This window comes from Salvelinus namaycush, chromosome 2 (assembly GCF_016432855.1).
Source record: "Salvelinus namaycush isolate Seneca chromosome 2, SaNama_1.0, whole genome shotgun sequence".
NCBI lineage: Eukaryota > Metazoa > Chordata > Actinopteri > Salmoniformes > Salmonidae > Salvelinus > Salvelinus namaycush.
The window spans coordinates 7,533,678-7,552,255 of record NC_052308.1 but is presented as its reverse complement, the minus strand read 5'-3'; the positions used below and the strand labels follow the sequence as shown (position 1 = coordinate 7,552,255).

The following is an 18,578-nucleotide window of genomic DNA, read 5'->3' as shown; positions in this document are numbered from 1 at the left end:
TTCTTTGGTTTTCTGTTACAGATGCATATCTTCATTTGATCCTCCTGTTGTTGCATGAATTTTACTGCAGAGCAAGAACTGCAAACATGAAGTGTATTCAACGTTTAAAAAGCCTTGTCAATTTTGAATCTACATAACATGTCACATTTCCTGAGGGAATATTTTTGTGTTGTGTGATACTGCAGCCAGTTAAAATATGTTGTTACACAAGTGCATGGCACATGACAAGATGTTCTTTCCCATACCGGGAGTTGAACCCGGGCCACCTGGGTGAAAACCAGGAATCCTTACCGCTAGACCATATGGGAAGATATTTACTTTAAAAAAACATCAAGGTCAAAACTATAAATGTTGAAATTATGCCTGTTGTAATTAAAAGCGCCATATTTTTTCTCAGAGATGTTGGGGAAAAGTCCCATATAAAATCAGTCTAAAATGTGTTTGAAGAGAGAACAGCCAGACACAATGAAAAGTATACAGTATTTTTCCCAGCTTGATTTTGGTCAACTAAAGACAGTGTTGATTCAGCCAGGATTTCAACCTTGAATCTTCTGATCTGTGTACACAGTCATAGCGTCTGTCACCGACAAGGTTCCTTGGTTTTCTGTTACAGATGCATATCTTCATTTGATCCTCCTGTTGTTGCATGAATTTTACTGCAGAGCAAGAAATGCAAACATGAAGTGTATTCAACGTTTAAAAAGCATTGTCAATTTTGAATCTACATAACATTTCACATTTCCTGTTGCTGAGGGAATATTGTTGTGTTGTGTGATACTGCTGCCAGGTAAAATCTGTTGTTACACAAGTGCATGCCAAATAATAAGATTTCTATCCCATACCGGGAGTAGAACCTATGACACCTGTGTGTACACCAGAAATCCTTACCGATAGACCATATGGGAAAAGACTTTCTTAAAAAAAACATCACAGACAAATCTATAAATGTTGAAATGATGCCTTTTGTAATTAATAGCTCCATTTTTTTTCTCAGAGATGTTGGGGAAAAGTCCCATATAAAATCAGTCTAAAATGTGTTTGAAAAGAGAACAGCCAGACACACTGAAAAGTATACAGTATCATTCCCAGCTTGATTTCAATCAATTAAATATAGTGACGAGCCAGCCAGGAGTCGAACCTAGAATCTTCTGATCCGTAGTCAGACACGTTATCCATTGCGCCACTGGCCCCACAGACAAGGTGAAGTCAGGTCACTCCTAGAACAGTGTACACAGTCATAGCTTTTGTCAACGACAAGGTTCTTTGGTTTTCTGTTACAGATGCATATCTTCATTTGATCCTCCTGTTGTTGCATGAATTTTACTGCAGAGCAAGAACTGCAAACATGAAGTGTATTCAACGTTTAAAAAGCCTTGTCAATTTTGAATCTACATAACATGTCACATTTCCTGAGGGAATATTTTTGTGTTGTGTGATACTGCAGCCAGTTAAAATATGTTGTTACACAAGTGCATGGCACATGACAAGATGTTCTTTCCCATACCGGGAGTTGAACCCGGGCCACCTGGGTGAAAACCAGGAATCCTTACCGCTAGACCATATGGGAAGATATTTACTTTAAAAAAACATCAAGGTCAAAACTATAAATGTTGAAATTATGCCTGTTGTAATTAAAAGCGCCATATTTTTTCTCAGAGATGTTGGGGAAAAGTCCCATATAAAATCAGTCTAAAATGTGTTTGAAGAGAGAACAGCCAGACACAATGAAAAGTATACAGTATTTTTCCCAGCTTGATTTTGGTCAACTAAAGACAGTGTTGATTCAGCCAGGATTTCAACCTTGAATCTTCTGATCTGTGTACACAGTCATAGCGTCTGTCACCGACAAGGTTCCTTGGTTTTCTGTTACAGATGCATATCTTCATTTGATCCTCCTGTTGTTGCATGAATTTTACTGCAGAGCAAGAAATGCAAACATGAAGTGTATTCAACGTTTAAAAAGCATTGTCAATTTTGAATCTACATAACATTTCACATTTCCTGTTGCTGAGGGAATATTGTTGTGTTGTGTGATACTGCTGCCAGGTAAAATCTGTTGTTACACAAGTGCATGCCAAATAATAAGATTTCTATCCCATACCGGGAGTAGAACCTATGACACCTGTGTGTACACCAGAAATCCTTACCGATAGACCATATGGGAAAAGACTTTCTTAAAAAAAACATCACAGACAAATCTATAAATGTTGAAATGATGCCTTTTGTAATTAATAGCTCCATTTTTTTTCTCAGAGATGTTGGGGAAAAGTCCCATATAAAATCAGTCTAAAATGTGTTTGAAAAGAGAACAGCCAGACACACTGAAAAGTATACAGTATCATTCCCAGCTTGATTTCAATCAATTAAATATAGTGACGAGCCAGCCAGGAGTCGAACCTAGAATCTTCTGATCCGTAGTCAGACACGTTATCCATTGCGCCACTGGCCCCACAGACAAGGTGAAGTCAGGTCACTCCTAGAACAGTGTACACAGTCATAGCTTTTGTCAACGACAAGGTTCTTTGGTTTTCTGTTACAGATGCATATCTTCATTTGATCCTCCTGTTGTTGCATGAATTTTACTGCAGAGCAAGAACTGCAAACATGAAGTGTATTCAACGTTTAAAAAGCCTTGTCAATTTTGAATCTACATAACATGTCACATTTCCTGAGGGAATATTTTTGTGTTGTGTGATACTGCAGCCAGTTAAAATATGTTGTTACACAAGTGCATGGCACATGACAAGATGTTCTTTCCCATACCGGGAGTTGAACCCGGGCCACCTGGGTGAAAACCAGGAATCCTTACCGCTAGACCATATGGGAAGATATTTACTTTAAAAAAACATCAAGGTCAAAACTATAAATGTTGAAATTATGCCTGTTGTAATTAAAAGCGCCATATTTTTTCTCAGAGATGTTGGGGAAAAGTCCCATATAAAATCAGTCTAAAATGTGTTTGAAGAGAGAACAGCCAGACACAATGAAAAGTATACAGTATTTTTCCCAGCTTGATTTTGGTCAACTAAAGACAGTGTTGATTCAGCCAGGATTTCAACCTTGAATCTTCTGATCTGTGTACACAGTCATAGCGTCTGTCACCGACAAGGTTCCTTGGTTTTCTGTTACAGATGCATATCTTCATTTGATCCTCCTGTTGTTGCATGAATTTTACTGCAGAGCAAGAAATGCAAACATGAAGTGTATTCAACGTTTAAAAAGCATTGTCAATTTTGAATCTACATAACATTTCACATTTCCTGTTGCTGAGGGAATATTGTTGTGTTGTGTGATACTGCTGCCAGGTAAAATCTGTTGTTACACAAGTGCATGCCAAATAATAAGATTTCTATCCCATACCGGGAGTAGAACCTATGACACCTGTGTGTACACCAGAAATCCTTACCGATAGACCATATGGGAAAAGACTTTCTTAAAAAAAACATCACAGACAAATCTATAAATGTTGAAATGATGCCTTTTGTAATTAATAGCTCCATTTTTTTTCTCAGAGATGTTGGGGAAAAGTCCCATATAAAATCAGTCTAAAATGTGTTTGAAAAGAGAACAGCCAGACACACTGAAAAGTATACAGTATCATTCCCAGCTTGATTTCAATCAATTAAATATAGTGACGAGCCAGCCAGGAGTCGAACCTAGAATCTTCTGATCCGTAGTCAGACACGTTATCCATTGCGCCACTGGCCCCACAGACAAGGTGAAGTCAGGTCACTCCTAGAACAGTGTACACAGTCATAGCTTTTGTCAACGACAAGGTTCTTTGGTTTTCTGTTACAGATGCATATCTTCATTTGATCCTCCTGTTGTTGCATGAATTTTACTGCAGAGCAAGAACTGCAAACATGAAGTGTATTCAACGTTTAAAAAGCCTTGTCAATTTTGAATCTACATAACATGTCACATTTCCTGAGGGAATATTTTTGTGTTGTGTGATACTGCAGCCAGTTAAAATATGTTGTTACACAAGTGCATGGCACATGACAAGATGTTCTTTCCCATACCGGGAGTTGAACCCGGGCCACCTGGGTGAAAACCAGGAATCCTTACCGCTAGACCATATGGGAAGATATTTACTTTAAAAAAACATCAAGGTCAAAACTATAAATGTTGAAATTATGCCTGTTGTAATTAAAAGCGCCATATTTTTTCTCAGAGATGTTGGGGAAAAGTCCCATATAAAATCAGTCTAAAATGTGTTTGAAGAGAGAACAGCCAGACACAATGAAAAGTATACAGTATTTTTCCCAGCTTGATTTTGGTCAACTAAAGACAGTGTTGATTCAGCCAGGATTTCAACCTTGAATCTTCTGATCTGTGTACACAGTCATAGCGTCTGTCACCGACAAGGTTCCTTGGTTTTCTGTTACAGATGCATATCTTCATTTGATCCTCCTGTTGTTGCATGAATTTTACTGCAGAGCAAGAAATGCAAACATGAAGTGTATTCAACGTTTAAAAAGCATTGTCAATTTTGAATCTACATAACATTTCACATTTCCTGTTGCTGAGGGAATATTGTTGTGTTGTGTGATACTGCTGCCAGGTAAAATCTGTTGTTACACAAGTGCATGCCAAATAATAAGATTTCTATCCCATACCGGGAGTAGAACCTATGACACCTGTGTGTACACCAGAAATCCTTACCGATAGACCATATGGGAAAAGACTTTCTTAAAAAAAACATCACAGACAAATCTATAAATGTTGAAATGATGCCTTTTGTAATTAATAGCTCCATTTTTTTTCTCAGAGATGTTGGGGAAAAGTCCCATATAAAATCAGTCTAAAATGTGTTTGAAAAGAGAACAGCCAGACACACTGAAAAGTATACAGTATCATTCCCAGCTTGATTTCAATCAATTAAATATAGTGACGAGCCAGCCAGGAGTCGAACCTAGAATCTTCTGATCCGTAGTCAGACACGTTATCCATTGCGCCACTGGCCCCACAGACAAGGTGAAGTCAGGTCACTCCTAGAACAGTGTACACAGTCATAGCTTTTGTCAACGACAAGGTTCTTTGGTTTTCTGTTACAGATGCATATCTTCATTTGATCCTCCTGTTGTTGCATGAATTTTACTGCAGAGCAAGAACTGCAAACATGAAGTGTATTCAACGTTTAAAAAGCCTTGTCAATTTTGAATCTACATAACATGTCACATTTCCTGAGGGAATATTTTTGTGTTGTGTGATACTGCAGCCAGTTAAAATATGTTGTTACACAAGTGCATGGCACATGACAAGATGTTCTTTCCCATACCGGGAGTTGAACCCGGGCCACCTGGGTGAAAACCAGGAATCCTTACCGCTAGACCATATGGGAAGATATTTACTTTAAAAAAACATCAAGGTCAAAACTATAAATGTTGAAATTATGCCTGTTGTAATTAAAAGCGCCATATTTTTTCTCAGAGATGTTGGGGAAAAGTCCCATATAAAATCAGTCTAAAATGTGTTTGAAGAGAGAACAGCCAGACACAATGAAAAGTATACAGTATTTTTCCCAGCTTGATTTTGGTCAACTAAAGACAGTGTTGATTCAGCCAGGATTTCAACCTTGAATCTTCTGATCTGTGTACACAGTCATAGCGTCTGTCACCGACAAGGTTCCTTGGTTTTCTGTTACAGATGCATATCTTCATTTGATCCTCCTGTTGTTGCATGAATTTTACTGCAGAGCAAGAAATGCAAACATGAAGTGTATTCAACGTTTAAAAAGCATTGTCAATTTTGAATCTACATAACATTTCACATTTCCTGTTGCTGAGGGAATATTGTTGTGTTGTGTGATACTGCTGCCAGGTAAAATCTGTTGTTACACAAGTGCATGCCAAATAATAAGATTTCTATCCCATACCGGGAGTAGAACCTATGACACCTGTGTGTACACCAGAAATCCTTACCGATAGACCATATGGGAAAAGACTTTCTTAAAAAAAACATCACAGACAAATCTATAAATGTTGAAATGATGCCTTTTGTAATTAATAGCTCCATTTTTTTTCTCAGAGATGTTGGGGAAAAGTCCCATATAAAATCAGTCTAAAATGTGTTTGAAAAGAGAACAGCCAGACACACTGAAAAGTATACAGTATCATTCCCAGCTTGATTTCAATCAATTAAATATAGTGACGAGCCAGCCAGGAGTCGAACCTAGAATCTTCTGATCCGTAGTCAGACACGTATCCATTGCGCCACTGGCCCCACAGACAAGTGTGAAGTCAGGTCACTCCTAGAACAGTGTACACAGTCATAGCTTTTCTGTCAACGACAAGGTTCTTTGGTTTTCTGTTACAGATGCATATCTTCATTTGATCCTCCTGTTGTTTGCATGAATTTTACTGCAGAGCAAGAACTGCAAACATGAAGTGTATTCAACGTTTAAAAAGCCCTTGTCAATTTTGAATCTACATAACATGTCACATTTCCTGAGGGAATATTTTGTGTTGTGTGATACTGCAGCCAGTTAAAATATGTTGTTACACAAGTGCATCGGCACATGACAAGATGTTCTTTTCCCATACCGGGAGTTGAACCCGGCCACCTGGGTGAAAACCAGGAATCCTACCGCTAAAGTCCCATATAAAATCAGTCTAAAATGTGTTTGAAAAGAGAACAGCCAGACACACTGAAAAGTATACAGTATCATTCCCAGCTTGATTTCAATCAATTAAATATAGTGACGAGCCAGCCAGGAGTCGAACCTAGAATCTTCTGATCCGTAGTCAGACACGTTATCCATTGCGCCACTGGCCCCACAGACAAGGTGAAGTCAGGTCACTCCTAGAACAGTGTACACAGTCATAGCTTTTGTCAACGACAAGGTTCTTTGGTTTTCTGTTACAGATGCATATCTTCATTTGATCCTCCTGTTGTTGCATGAATTTTACTGCAGAGCAAGAACTGCAAACATGAAGTGTATTCAACGTTTAAAAAGACTTGTCAATTTTGAATCTACATAACATGTCACATTTCCTGAGGGAATATTTTTGTGTTGTGTGATACTGCAGCCAGTTAAAATATGTTGTTACACAAGTGCATGGCACATGACAAGATGTTCTTTCCCATACCGGGAGTTGAACCCAGGCCACCTGGGTGAAAACCAGGAATCCTTACCGCTAGACCATATGGGAAGATATTTACTTTAAAAAAACATCAAGGTCAAAACTATAAATGTTGAAATTATGCCTGTTGTAATTAAAAGCGCCATATTTTTTCTCAGAGATGTTGGGGAAAAGTCCCATAAAATTAATTACAAAAGGCATCATTTCAACATTTATAGATTTGTCTGTGATGTTTTTTTTGAGTAAAGGTTTTCCCATATGGTCTATCGGTAAGGATTTCTGGTGTACATACAGGTGTCATGGGTTCAACTCCCGGTATGGGAAAGAAAATCTTATTATTTGGCATGCACTTGTGTAACAACAGATTTTAACTGGCAGCAGTATCACACAACACAACAATATTCCCTCAACAACAGGAAATGTGACATGTTATGAAGATTCAAAATTGACAAGGCTTTTTAAACGTTGAATACACTTCATGTTTGCATTTCTTGCTCTGCGGTAAAATTCATGCAACAACAGGAGGATCGAATGAAGATATGCATCTGTAACAGAAAACCAAAGAACCTTGTCTTTCACAAAAGCTATGACTGTGTACACTGGTCTAGGAGTGACCTGACGTCTGCTTGTCTGTGGGGCCAGTGGCGCAATGGATAACGTGTCTGACTACGGATCAGAAGATTCTAGGTTCGACTCCTGGCTGGTACGTCACTATATTTAATTGATTCAAATCAAGCTGGGAATGATACTGTATACATTTCAGTGTGGCTGGCTGTTCTCTTTTCAAACACATTTTAGACTGATTTTATATGGGACTTTTCCCCAACATCTCTGAGAAAAAAAATGGAGCTATTAATTACAAAAGGCATCATTTCAACATTTATAGATTTGTCTGTGATGTTTTTTTTAAGTAAATGTTTTCCCATATGGTCTATCGGTAAGGATTTCTGGTGTACACACAGGTGTCATAGGTTCTACTCCCGGTATGGGATAGAAATCTTATTATTTGGCATGCACTTGTGTAACAACAGATTTTACCTGGCAGCAGTATCACACAACACAACAATATTCCCTCAGCAACAGGAAATGTGAAATGTTATGTAGATTCAAAATTGACAATGCTTTTTAAACGTTGAATACACTTCATGTTTGCATTTCTTGCTCTGCAGTAAAATTCATGCAACAACAGGAGGATCGAATGAAGATATGCATCTGTAACAGAAAACCAAAGAACCTTGTCGGTGACAGACGCTATGACTGTGTACACTGGTCTAGGAGTGACCTGATCACTACGGCAGGTAAACCCATTACACATGCGCAGCTAATTTTGAATTTGCTAGAAGCAGTCTTATTACCAGAGAAGGTAGCGATTTGTAAATGCGAAGCACATACGAAAGGCACTGACTACGTCAGCATTGGGAACAGAAAGGCAGAAGAGGAAGCAAAAAGGGCTGGCGGAAAGCCACACCCACACACACAGATTCTCACTTGAAGGAGGAAGTTAGTATAGACACAGAATTACTGAAGGAAAGTCAGCTTCGAGCCCCAGTTAAGGAAGTTACTAGATGGGTTAAGATGGGGGCCGTTGACAAAAGAGGAATTTGGCACAAAGGGAACCTCTCTATTTTACCTAAGTCATTGTTTAGATGCAGCAAGATTGATACATGGGCAGAGCCAGGTATCAACCGGAGGGATGAGGGCCTAGTGGCCTATTGATGGCCCAGTGGCCTAGGCAGGATAGGAAAGATGTCGTGGCCTAGTGGCCTATGTGATAATGAACTACTAATAAAAAATATAAATAAATGTTTTTAATAAATAAGCTAAAATATTAGGTCAAGATATTATCCCTAGAGTTGGTTTACTAGGATATGTCTTTAAATAATGGATGACATTTTAGCTAATCAGGTAGAACAAATAAAATGCCAGAGTTAGGGACCAGAACAAGTAGACATAGAAGTTGAAGATATACTAGCAGAACCCATGAGAAGACTTTCTGGTAACCAAACCCGTATGTCCAAGATTTTGTGTCCAACAGGTGAATGACAGGAGAAGGTGATTCACTCAATCCAACCAGGAGACTGGGTGTGGATCCAATCCCTGAGGAGAAAAGACGGGAAGCAGCCCATTGGGAAGGCCCATACCAGGTTCTGTTAAACCACCGCCTTTGCCATTAGAAAAGCTGAGAGAGTCACTTGGGTCCACATTACCCACTGCAAGAAGGTATGCACCCATATAAGCACTGCTGATCACACAGAGAGTTAGGAGAAGAACCGGGTACCAACAGGGTCCGGGGGTTACCTCCTTAACGAAGATTTCCTATCCCCCGACCGTTCATCCCTGTGTGTGCTCCTAGAAGTGTGAGTATGGGGTGGTACCTAGCAGACCGACTAAGGGCAGGAGAGGGTTGGCGGTTTTTGGGAAGAGTGGGGGCTCTGAGCTGCATCCTAGTCTTTGAAACCTTTCTGATACATCTAAATCCACCACCTGTCGGTACTAATTATATGACACTATTGTCATTAATAAGAAGTAAAAGATAAACTATATAATTCACTGATGAGTGACTAACAAAATAAGGAGTCAAAGAAGATCAAGATGTAGGATTTAAGGTAAACATTAAACAATTCCCTAGGAAAGCAAATAACTGTACAGGGATTGGGATGGCCAGATTGAAGTACTCGGCCAACCCACCTCGGTTCACTTTAACTTCTGATGAGTGCCAGTGTTAAAGATACAAGAATGGCACCGAGAACTTAGATGATTTGAATGGCTGAAAGGTAATCGTTAATGTGACGGACTTAGGTTTGGAAGGACAGGAGACAATTCTTAACCTCACAGCACCTATAACTGATGTAGGGTGGGCTCGTACCAGCAAAGGACGAATACGACAGAAACTACCAAAAAGGGTGGTCAGGAAATTGCGCCCCGGGGTTATGGGTCGAACCAGTTCGAGTTAGTCATCAGAGGCCAGTTATAGGAGGCTAAAGTAGGCACAGGAGGAGTTTTGACCAGGATGGGAGTTTAGATGGATGCTATTGGCATCCTCAGGGAAGTTACAGATTAATACAAAGCTATGGATCAAATAGGTGAAGACTTAACCACTACATTATATTGGTGGTTGACAATAAATAAAAATGTGGATTGGATTAATGACATCTATTATAAGCAACAGAGATTTGTGAATGAGACTGGGGATGCAGTAAAGGGGTTCTCTGACCAATTATCCGACACCTCCCTCATGGCCTGGTAAAATAGACTGACTCTCGATATGTAAATTGGCAGAAAAGGGCGGGGTATGTAGAATGATTGGGATTCATTGCTGTACGTTTATTTTTTAAATAACACAGCTCCAGACGGATCAGTAATCAAGGCTCTGGCAGAGAACTATGGGGTGGATAATTCTCTTACAAAGTGGTTTGACAGTATTTTTGGGAAATGGAAAATTGTCATAATCACTGTGTTGTGGGCCACTTTCACCTGTATGAGTGTTTTGGTTCTGTGTGAATGCTGTTTGATTCTGGGTGTGAAAGGTCTCATTTCCAGGACTCTGGAGAAATCGATGACGCAACAGATGGTAAGATACGGACCGATTCCGAGCTCTGACCAGTGGAATGATGAATACATGACCCCAGACCTAGTAGATGGACCTGGCTCCTTCACTAATTGAGGAGCCTATGTTACATGAGACTATTTTTAATGTTAGGGTTTTTTTCTTGTGTTGATGTTTAGACTGTTTGATGAAGATTATAATGAAAATCCTGATAAGAAGAGATATGATTCTGATGTAGGCCTAGAACAGTCATTGTAAATACATATATTGGTTTTTGTGTGGTTGATTTTGCATAACAATAGGTATTTCTAATAAAAATTGAGGTGAGATTTTTAATATTTAGTCAAAGTGTGGATTGTTATGGGAATTTTATGAATAATGACTAAATGATATATACATTTAACGTAGAATTATAACTAACAGAATTATATCCTGTCTGATCAAATCAAATCAAGTTTATTTTATATAGCCCTTCGTACATCAGCTAATATCTCGAAGTGCTGTACAGAAACCCAGCCTAAAACCCCAAACAGCAAGCAATGCAGGTGTAGAAGCACGGTGGCTAGGAAAAACTCCCTAGAAAGGCCAAAACCTAGGAAGAAACCTAGAGAGGAACCAGGCTATGAGGGGTGGCCAGTCCTCTTCTGGCTGTGCCGGGTGGAGATTATAACAGAACATGGCCAAGATGTTCAAAATGTTCATAAATGACAAGCATGGTCAAATAATAATCAGAAATAAATGTCAGTTGGCTTTTCATAGCCGATCATTAAGAGTTGAAAACAGCAGGTCTGGGACAGGTAGCACGTCCGGTAGACAGGTCAGGGTTCCATAACCGCAGGCAGAACAGTTGAAACTGGAACAGCAGCAAGGCCAGGTGGACTGGGGACAGCAAGGAGTCATCATGCCCGGTAGTCCTGACGCATGGTCCTAGGGCTCAGGTCCTCCGAGAGAGAGAAAGAAAGAGAGAAGGAGAGAATTAGAGAGAGCATACTTAAATTCACACAGGACACTGGATAAGACAGGAGAAGTACTCCAGATATAACCAACTGACCCTAGCCCCCCGACACATAAACTACTGCAGCATAAATACTGGAGAATCTGATGAATCATGTTTGTCCATAAGAAAGAGGGACTGTTGGTAGGCAAGGAACTGTGGCAGACAACTTGTGACCACTGTGAAACTGATAACAGGGATGGAAGTCTCCCCACCCAGGGAGGGGAAAGACCTTGGGCTTGTAGTAGATTGTATAACAGGTGGCGGACAATGTATGAGAAGAAGACTTGTGAACTATGTTGCCATTGTATCTGAGAGGAGGAGGAACGTTTATGACGAAATGTGAGGTATATAAACCAATGTACCGGAAATGATAGGCAGAACGTTCCCGTAAATAAACATTTGACTATTGTAGACTGGGCCTCTGTCTGTTTTTATTTCTATCAGTATCTTACAAATCCTGATATAGCAGACTGAGTAATTTAATTTAATTGGTTAAAGAACATGAGAACTTAATTCTCCTAACAATTACTCAACAGTATTCTCCCCCTCCTCTTAAATCACTCTGAGCACAAAAGCCCAAATAAGCAAAGAGAAATGACAGTCCATCATTACTTTAAGACATGAAGGTCAGTCAATGCAGAAAATGTCAAGAACTTTGAACGTTTCTACAAGTGCAGTCGCAAAAACCATCAAGCGCTATGATGAAACTGGCTCTCATGAGGACCGCCACAGGAAAGGAAGACCCAGAGTTACCTCTGCTGCAGAGGATAAGTTCATTAGAGTTACCAGCCTCAGAAATTGCAGCCCAAATAAATGCTTCACAGAGTTCAAGTAACAGACACATCTCAATAAAAAATCAAATCAAAGTTTATTTGTCACATGCGGGGGCACTTTGAGGGCAGGGGCGAAAATCTGATATCAACTTTGGAGGGGACAATTACATGAAATTTTCTCAAGAGCAATTCCTGAGGGGGACACCAAAAGTAGTGCTGTAACATTAAATGTATTTTCACTAACCATAATTACTACTACTGGATTATTGATAGGTACAGTAGTTAACTGAAGGGTTGTCCCAACTTTTTCAAATGTTTAAATCATTATAATACTTCTAATAATAATAGTTAGTATAGCAGTGTTCCTTATCAGTCCAGTATGCATGCAGGTATTTGTATTTACAACCAGCAATTGGGGTGGCAGTGTAGCCTAGTGGTTAGAGCATTGGACTCGTAACTGAAAGGTTGCAAGCTTAACTCCCTGACCTGACAAGATACAAATCTGTCATTCTGCCCCTGAACAAGGCAGTTAACCCACTGTTCCTAGGCTGTCATTGAAAATAAGAATTTGTTCTTAACTGACTTGCCTTGTAAAAATAAATTTTAAAAAAGGCCAGTAGGTGGTACTGTACAGGTGCAGTTTATGTAAATACAATGAGCATGGTGTGATCTCATTTTAAAAAATCCCCATTGAGAACAATCACAAAGTTGATCTCTGTATTAAATAGACCTTTTTATTTGACTTTTTCTGATACATTTATATAGTCATTAAATATGTGCCACTGGCCTGAGTCTATTGCAATATCTTTACAAGAACAAAACGCTCAAAATAAGTACAGTTCTAAAAGTGAAAGAACTACTTCAATGACTAACCAAAATAAATCATCCAAAATATCCGTCAAAAATACTTATTTATTGTACAGTCAGTGTCTCAACTCTTCAAACAGCAGCTATGGACAAGTATGTCACACAAAGTATGCAATTTTAAATAAAATAACAAAATAAATCATTAGTAAGTGTCCTGTCATGTACTAAAAACTGAAAACTACTAATCAAAAGAACAAATATCATACTATACACCAGGGTTTCTCAAACAGGGGTCCCTGGTGTAATTGCAAGGGGTCTGTGAAATAAAAAAGTGTAATGAACGTATTCAGCACCACAAGGATTCCAGTAACTTTACATATAATATAGAGGGGGTAGGGGTCCCTGAGGACCACTCAAAACCTTGCCCGCCTTGCCTAAAAATATGCAGGGGTTCCAGTACCCAAAAAAGGTTGAGAACCACTGCTATACACACTGCTGAACAAAAGAAACAAACATATGTTTGCGGGTTTCAATGGATCCAACAAATTGCTAGCAGATATTTTCCCTCGAGACTGTGCAGCCTGTCTTTATGTACATTAGAGACAACTACGCCGTTCAGTCTCTCTTGGCCCATGCTAGCCCGTAGCCAAGTCTTTAACCTGCGGGGTGCACTGAAACTCCTCTCAGCCTCACATGAAGACACTGGCACCACAAACAAAATTCTGATCAGCACCTCAACTTGGTCAACCTACCCCTGCACCTCCACTGGAAGCCTCCTGAGGACCTCTGCTGCTACAGGGGTATTTGTTGCAAAAGAGCGGCAACTGCACTGAAAGAGAATCTATGTTCAGCTCAGGGTACTGATCTAGAGACTCATCCAACTCCCCGGTGAGAAGCGCTCTTTCCAACTTTTGCAGGACATTTAGACTTTCCTGGTCAAAACGGTCGCCAAATTGAACCTCCACACCATCCAACACACACCCGGCCAAACACAAAGAAAAAGAAAACATAGAAATAAAGAAACTAGAATGCCCACCCTAGTCACACCCTGGCCTAACCAAAATAGAGAATAAAAACCTCTCTATGGCCAGGGCGTGACAGTACCCCACCCAAAGGTGCGGACTCCAGCCGCAAAACCTGACTCTAAAGGGGAGGGTCCGGGTGGGCCTTCTTTACGGCGGCGGCTCTGGTGCGGGACGTAGACCCCCCTCCACCTCTGGCTCCCCCCACTTTGGTGGCGCCTCTGGTGCGGGGACCCTCGCCGCCGACCCCGGACTGGGCACCCTCCGCTGGAGGCTCCGGACTGGAGGCCGTCGCTGGAGGCTCCGGACTGGAGAACGTCGCTGGAGGCTCCGGACTGGAGAACGTCGCTGGAGGCTCCGGACTGGAGAACGTCGCTGGAGGCTCCGGATTGGAGGCCGTCGCTGGAGTGGAGAGACACACAGGAGACCTGGCTCTGGGAGAAGGCACAGGACTCACCAGGCTGGGGAGACATACAGGAGGCTTCTTCCTTGGCCGAGGCACCGGATACACTGGGCCGTGGAGGCGCACTGGCGGTCTCGAGCGCAGAGCTGGCACAACCCGTTCTGGCTGGATGCCCACTTCCACCCGGCAAATGCGGGACGCTGGCACCGAGCACACCGGCCTGTGAATGCTCAACTGAGACACAGTGCGCATCACCCCAGAGCACGAGGCCTGACCAGTCACATACTCGCCACGGTAAGAACGGGGAGTTGGCTCAGGTCGCCAACCTAAGTCAGCCACACTCCCTGTGTTCCCCCCCCCAAAAAAAATGTGGGGGGCTGCCTCTCGGGCTTCCTTGCCAGCCGTGTTCCCTCATAACGCTGCCGCTCCGCCTTAGCTGCCTCCAGTTCCTCCCTTGGACGGCAATACTCCCCAGCCTGCTTCCAGGGTCCCTTACCATCCAGGAACTCTTCCCATGTCCAGGAGTCCTCTCTACCACGCTGCTTGGTCCTTTGGTGGTGGGAAGTTCTGTCACGGCTGTTGAAAGGAGAGGACCAAGCTGCAGCGTGGTGAGCGTACATTTTCTCTTTATTAATAAAAATGACGCCGAACAAAACAACAAACACTACAAAAACAAACCGTGAAGCTAAAGGCTATGTGCCCTAAACAAAAGTCAACTTCCCAAAAAAGAGCTACCTAAGTATGGTTCTCAATCAGAGACAACGATAGACAGCTGCCTCTGATTGAGAACCACACCCAGCCAAAGAAAAAGAAAACATAGAAATAAAGAAACTAGAATGCCCACCATAGTCACACCCTGGCCTAACCAAAATAGAGAATAAAAACCTCTCTATGGCCAGGGCGTGACAGGCGGTATGCAAATTGGAGTGGGTCTAGGGTTTCTGGAATAATGGTGTTAATGTGAGCCATTACCAGCCTTTCAAAGCACTTCATGGCTACGGACGTGAGTGCTACGGGTCTGTAGTCATTTAGGCAGGTTGCCTTAGTGTTCTTGGGCACAGGGACTATGGTGGACTGCTTGAAACATGTTGGTATTACAGACTCAAACATGGACATGTTGAAAATGTCAGTGAAGACACCTGCCAGTTGGTCAGCACATGCCCGGAGCAAATGTCCTGGTAATCCGTCTGGCCCCACGGCCTTGTGAATGTTGACCTGTTTAAAGGTCGTACTCAAGTCGGCTACGGAGAGCGTGATCACACAGTCGTCCGGAACAGCTGATGCTCTCATGCATGCCTCAGTGTTGCTTGCCTCGAAGCGAGCATAGAAGTGATTTAGCTCGTCTGGTAGGCTTGTGTCACTGGGCAGCTCGCGACTGTGCTTCCCTTTGTAGTCTGTAATAGTTTGCAAGCCCCGCCACATAAGACGAGCGTCGGAGCCGGTGTAGTACGATTCAATCTTAGCCCTGTATTGGCGCTTTGCCTGTTTGATGGTTCGTCGGAGGGCATAGCAGAATTTCTTATAAGCTTCCGGGTTAGAGTCCCATCCCTTGAAAGCGGCAGCTCTACCCATTAGCTCAGTGCGAATGTTGCCTGTAATCCATGGCTTCAGGTTGGGGTATGTACGTACAGTCACTGTGGGGACGACGTCCTCAATGCACTTATTGATAAAGCTAGTGACTGATGTGGTGTACTCCTCAATGCCATCATGTTCCAGTCTGTGATAGCAAAACAGTCCTGTAGTTTAGCATCTGCTTCATCTGACCACTTTTTTATAGACTGAGTCACTGGTGCTTCCTGCTTTAATTTTTGCTTGTAAGCAGGAATCAGGAGGATAGAATTGTGGTCAGATTTACCTAATGGAGGGGGAGGGAGAGCTTTGTACGCATCTCTGTGTGTGGAGTACAGGTGATCTCAAATCTTTTTCCCTCTGGTTGCGCATTTAACATGTTGATAGAAATTAGGTAAAACGGATTTAAGTTTCCCTGCATTAAAGTCCCCGGCCACTGGGTGAGCGGTTTCCTGTTTTCTTATTTCCTTATATAGCTGACTGAGTGCTGTTTTAGTGCCAGCATTCGTCTGTGGTGGTAAATAAACAGCCACGAAAAGTATAGATGAAAACTCTCTTGGCAAATAGTGTGGTCTACAGTTTATCATAAGATACTCAACTTCAGGCGAGCAAAATCTAGAGACTTCCTTAGATTTCGTGCACCAGATGTTGTTTACAAATATGTACAGACCCCCCCCCCCCCCCACCTTGTCTTACCGGAGTGTGCTGTTCTATCTAGCCGGTGCAGCGTATATCCCGCTAGCTGAATATCCATGTCATCGTTCAGCCACGATTCCGTGAAACATAAGATGTTACAGTTTTTGATGTCCCGTTGGTAGGATATTCATCTAATTTACCTCGTAACTCGTCTAATTTATTGTCCAATGATTCTACGTTGGCAAGTGATATTGACGGTAACAGTAGCTTTCCCACTCGCCTTCTGCGGATCCTTACGAGGCACCCCGCTCTGTGTCCTCTTTCTCTTGCCAATGATGGGGATGTTGACTTTGTCGGGTGTTCAAAGTACGTCCTGTGCATTCAGGAGGATGTTCCCTAAGCAATATATAGGTCATTGTGATAACAGTTATAAGCTCAGGTACTGCTGGGATTCATACCCAGGGTCTCCTGTTTGCAAGACATGTGCATTCATCAGCTAACCCACAGTTCCCAACACATCTGCAATGCAGTTTGGCAAGCCCGCTCTTTGAAGGAGGTGGATGGCAGTTGGCTCAAACGTGTCAATTGCAATCTATGAAACTTGAAGAGTAATGTGGAAGTAATGTGGAAGTAATCTGGAAGTAATGTGGAAGTATAAGATGGTCCTTCGAAATACCACAATAAAAACGTTTTTATCGCTTTTGCCTATTTTCCATGTGTCCTATCTGTGCTTTGAATTCAAAACAGTTAACACAAACTAAGCTAGCAGTGTTGTTAAAAGTTCAATAGAAAAATGTTTTCAAAATGTTATTTAATTACCTTAGAATAACCTATAATTTCTGTTCTCAGAATGTTAATAAAACCTCCCAGGAAAACTTTTAGGGAACTCCAAAAAATATTTCTCAGAACCTCCCTGCATTCTGTTCCCAGAACAGGCTACATTTGTATTTCCGTTGTCAGAATGTTTAAAAAACTTTACATTTTAACGGTCAGGAAACTTTATGGCTACGTTCCCAGAACCAATGGGAAACCAAAATCATACATTCCCACAACTTCCAAGGAACCAAATGTGCTAGCTGGGTAAGGTTTCTTACATTCATTGTCCTTCAAGTCTCTACAACCCATCCCTATTTTTCATGAATTAAACAACATTTATTAATAACTGAAATATCTTAAACTTCCACAATAATCTTCAAGTTTCATAGAGAGCAATAAACACAGTTGAGCCAACTTGGGTTTAATTTTCCAAACAGATAGCCTACAGATCAATAAAAGGTACATAATGATAGGTTCCTAGACAAATTGCACAATTCTACCCATCAGAGTAAGCTACTGTTGTATGCAAATTTATTTTCTAGCCATGGGCATGCTGCATATCACTAAACAACAATAAATTGTTGATGTGGTTCTGCCAATTGATTCAATTTATTGCTTTTTAAAATAGTTAAATGTTGACTACAGACTTGGGTTCAAATACATGTGCATTTGAGTATCTGGTATTTTCAAATACACAGCCCAAAACAAATACTTTTGAGTATTTTAATGGTTATTTGTCAAAACGAAAATAGTCTACCAAATTGTGTTTGAGAGTATTTTCAAATACTTATTTCGAACACTATTTTCAAATACCTGGGTTAAATGCATGGGAGTGTATTTGAGTCAGTGTATTTGAGTATTTTCAAATACTTTCCACGTGTATTTCCAAATACACTCAATATATTCAACTACTACTTTTCAAA

At 41.1% G+C, this 18,578-nt stretch overlaps 13 non-coding genes across 13 annotated transcripts; 1 reads left to right on the top strand and 12 right to left on the bottom strand.

Moving 5' to 3' along the window:
• Positions 1-236: 236 nt before the first annotated feature.
• On the bottom strand, positions 237-308 carry trnae-uuc. The gene has a single exon. It is a non-coding gene; the product is annotated as a tRNA-Glu (tRNA).
• An 809-nt stretch (positions 309-1,117) lies between these two features.
• On the bottom strand, positions 1,118-1,190 carry trnar-acg. Its single transcript has one exon. It is a non-coding gene; the product is annotated as a tRNA-Arg (tRNA).
• A 305-nt stretch (positions 1,191-1,495) lies between these two features.
• On the bottom strand, positions 1,496-1,567 carry trnae-uuc. The gene has a single exon. It is a non-coding gene; the product is annotated as a tRNA-Glu (tRNA).
• An 809-nt stretch (positions 1,568-2,376) lies between these two features.
• On the bottom strand, positions 2,377-2,449 carry trnar-acg. The gene has a single exon. It is a non-coding gene; the product is annotated as a tRNA-Arg (tRNA).
• A 305-nt stretch (positions 2,450-2,754) lies between these two features.
• Positions 2,755-2,826, bottom strand: trnae-uuc. Its single transcript has one exon. It is a non-coding gene; the product is annotated as a tRNA-Glu (tRNA).
• Positions 2,827-3,635: 809 nt separating this feature from the next.
• On the bottom strand, positions 3,636-3,708 carry trnar-acg. Its single transcript has one exon. It is a non-coding gene; the product is annotated as a tRNA-Arg (tRNA).
• A 305-nt stretch (positions 3,709-4,013) lies between these two features.
• trnae-uuc lies at positions 4,014-4,085 on the bottom strand. Its single transcript has one exon. It is a non-coding gene; the product is annotated as a tRNA-Glu (tRNA).
• An 809-nt stretch (positions 4,086-4,894) lies between these two features.
• Positions 4,895-4,967, bottom strand: trnar-acg. The gene has a single exon. It is a non-coding gene; the product is annotated as a tRNA-Arg (tRNA).
• Positions 4,968-5,272: 305 nt separating this feature from the next.
• Positions 5,273-5,344, bottom strand: trnae-uuc. The gene has a single exon. It is a non-coding gene; the product is annotated as a tRNA-Glu (tRNA).
• An 809-nt stretch (positions 5,345-6,153) lies between these two features.
• On the bottom strand, positions 6,154-6,225 carry trnar-acg. Its single transcript has one exon. It is a non-coding gene; the product is annotated as a tRNA-Arg (tRNA).
• A 479-nt stretch (positions 6,226-6,704) lies between these two features.
• On the bottom strand, positions 6,705-6,777 carry trnar-acg. Its single transcript has one exon. It is a non-coding gene; the product is annotated as a tRNA-Arg (tRNA).
• Positions 6,778-7,082: 305 nt separating this feature from the next.
• On the bottom strand, positions 7,083-7,154 carry trnae-uuc. Its single transcript has one exon. It is a non-coding gene; the product is annotated as a tRNA-Glu (tRNA).
• Positions 7,155-7,720: 566 nt separating this feature from the next.
• Positions 7,721-7,793, top strand: trnar-acg. Its single transcript has one exon. It is a non-coding gene; the product is annotated as a tRNA-Arg (tRNA).
• Positions 7,794-18,578: the final 10,785 nt, after the last annotated feature.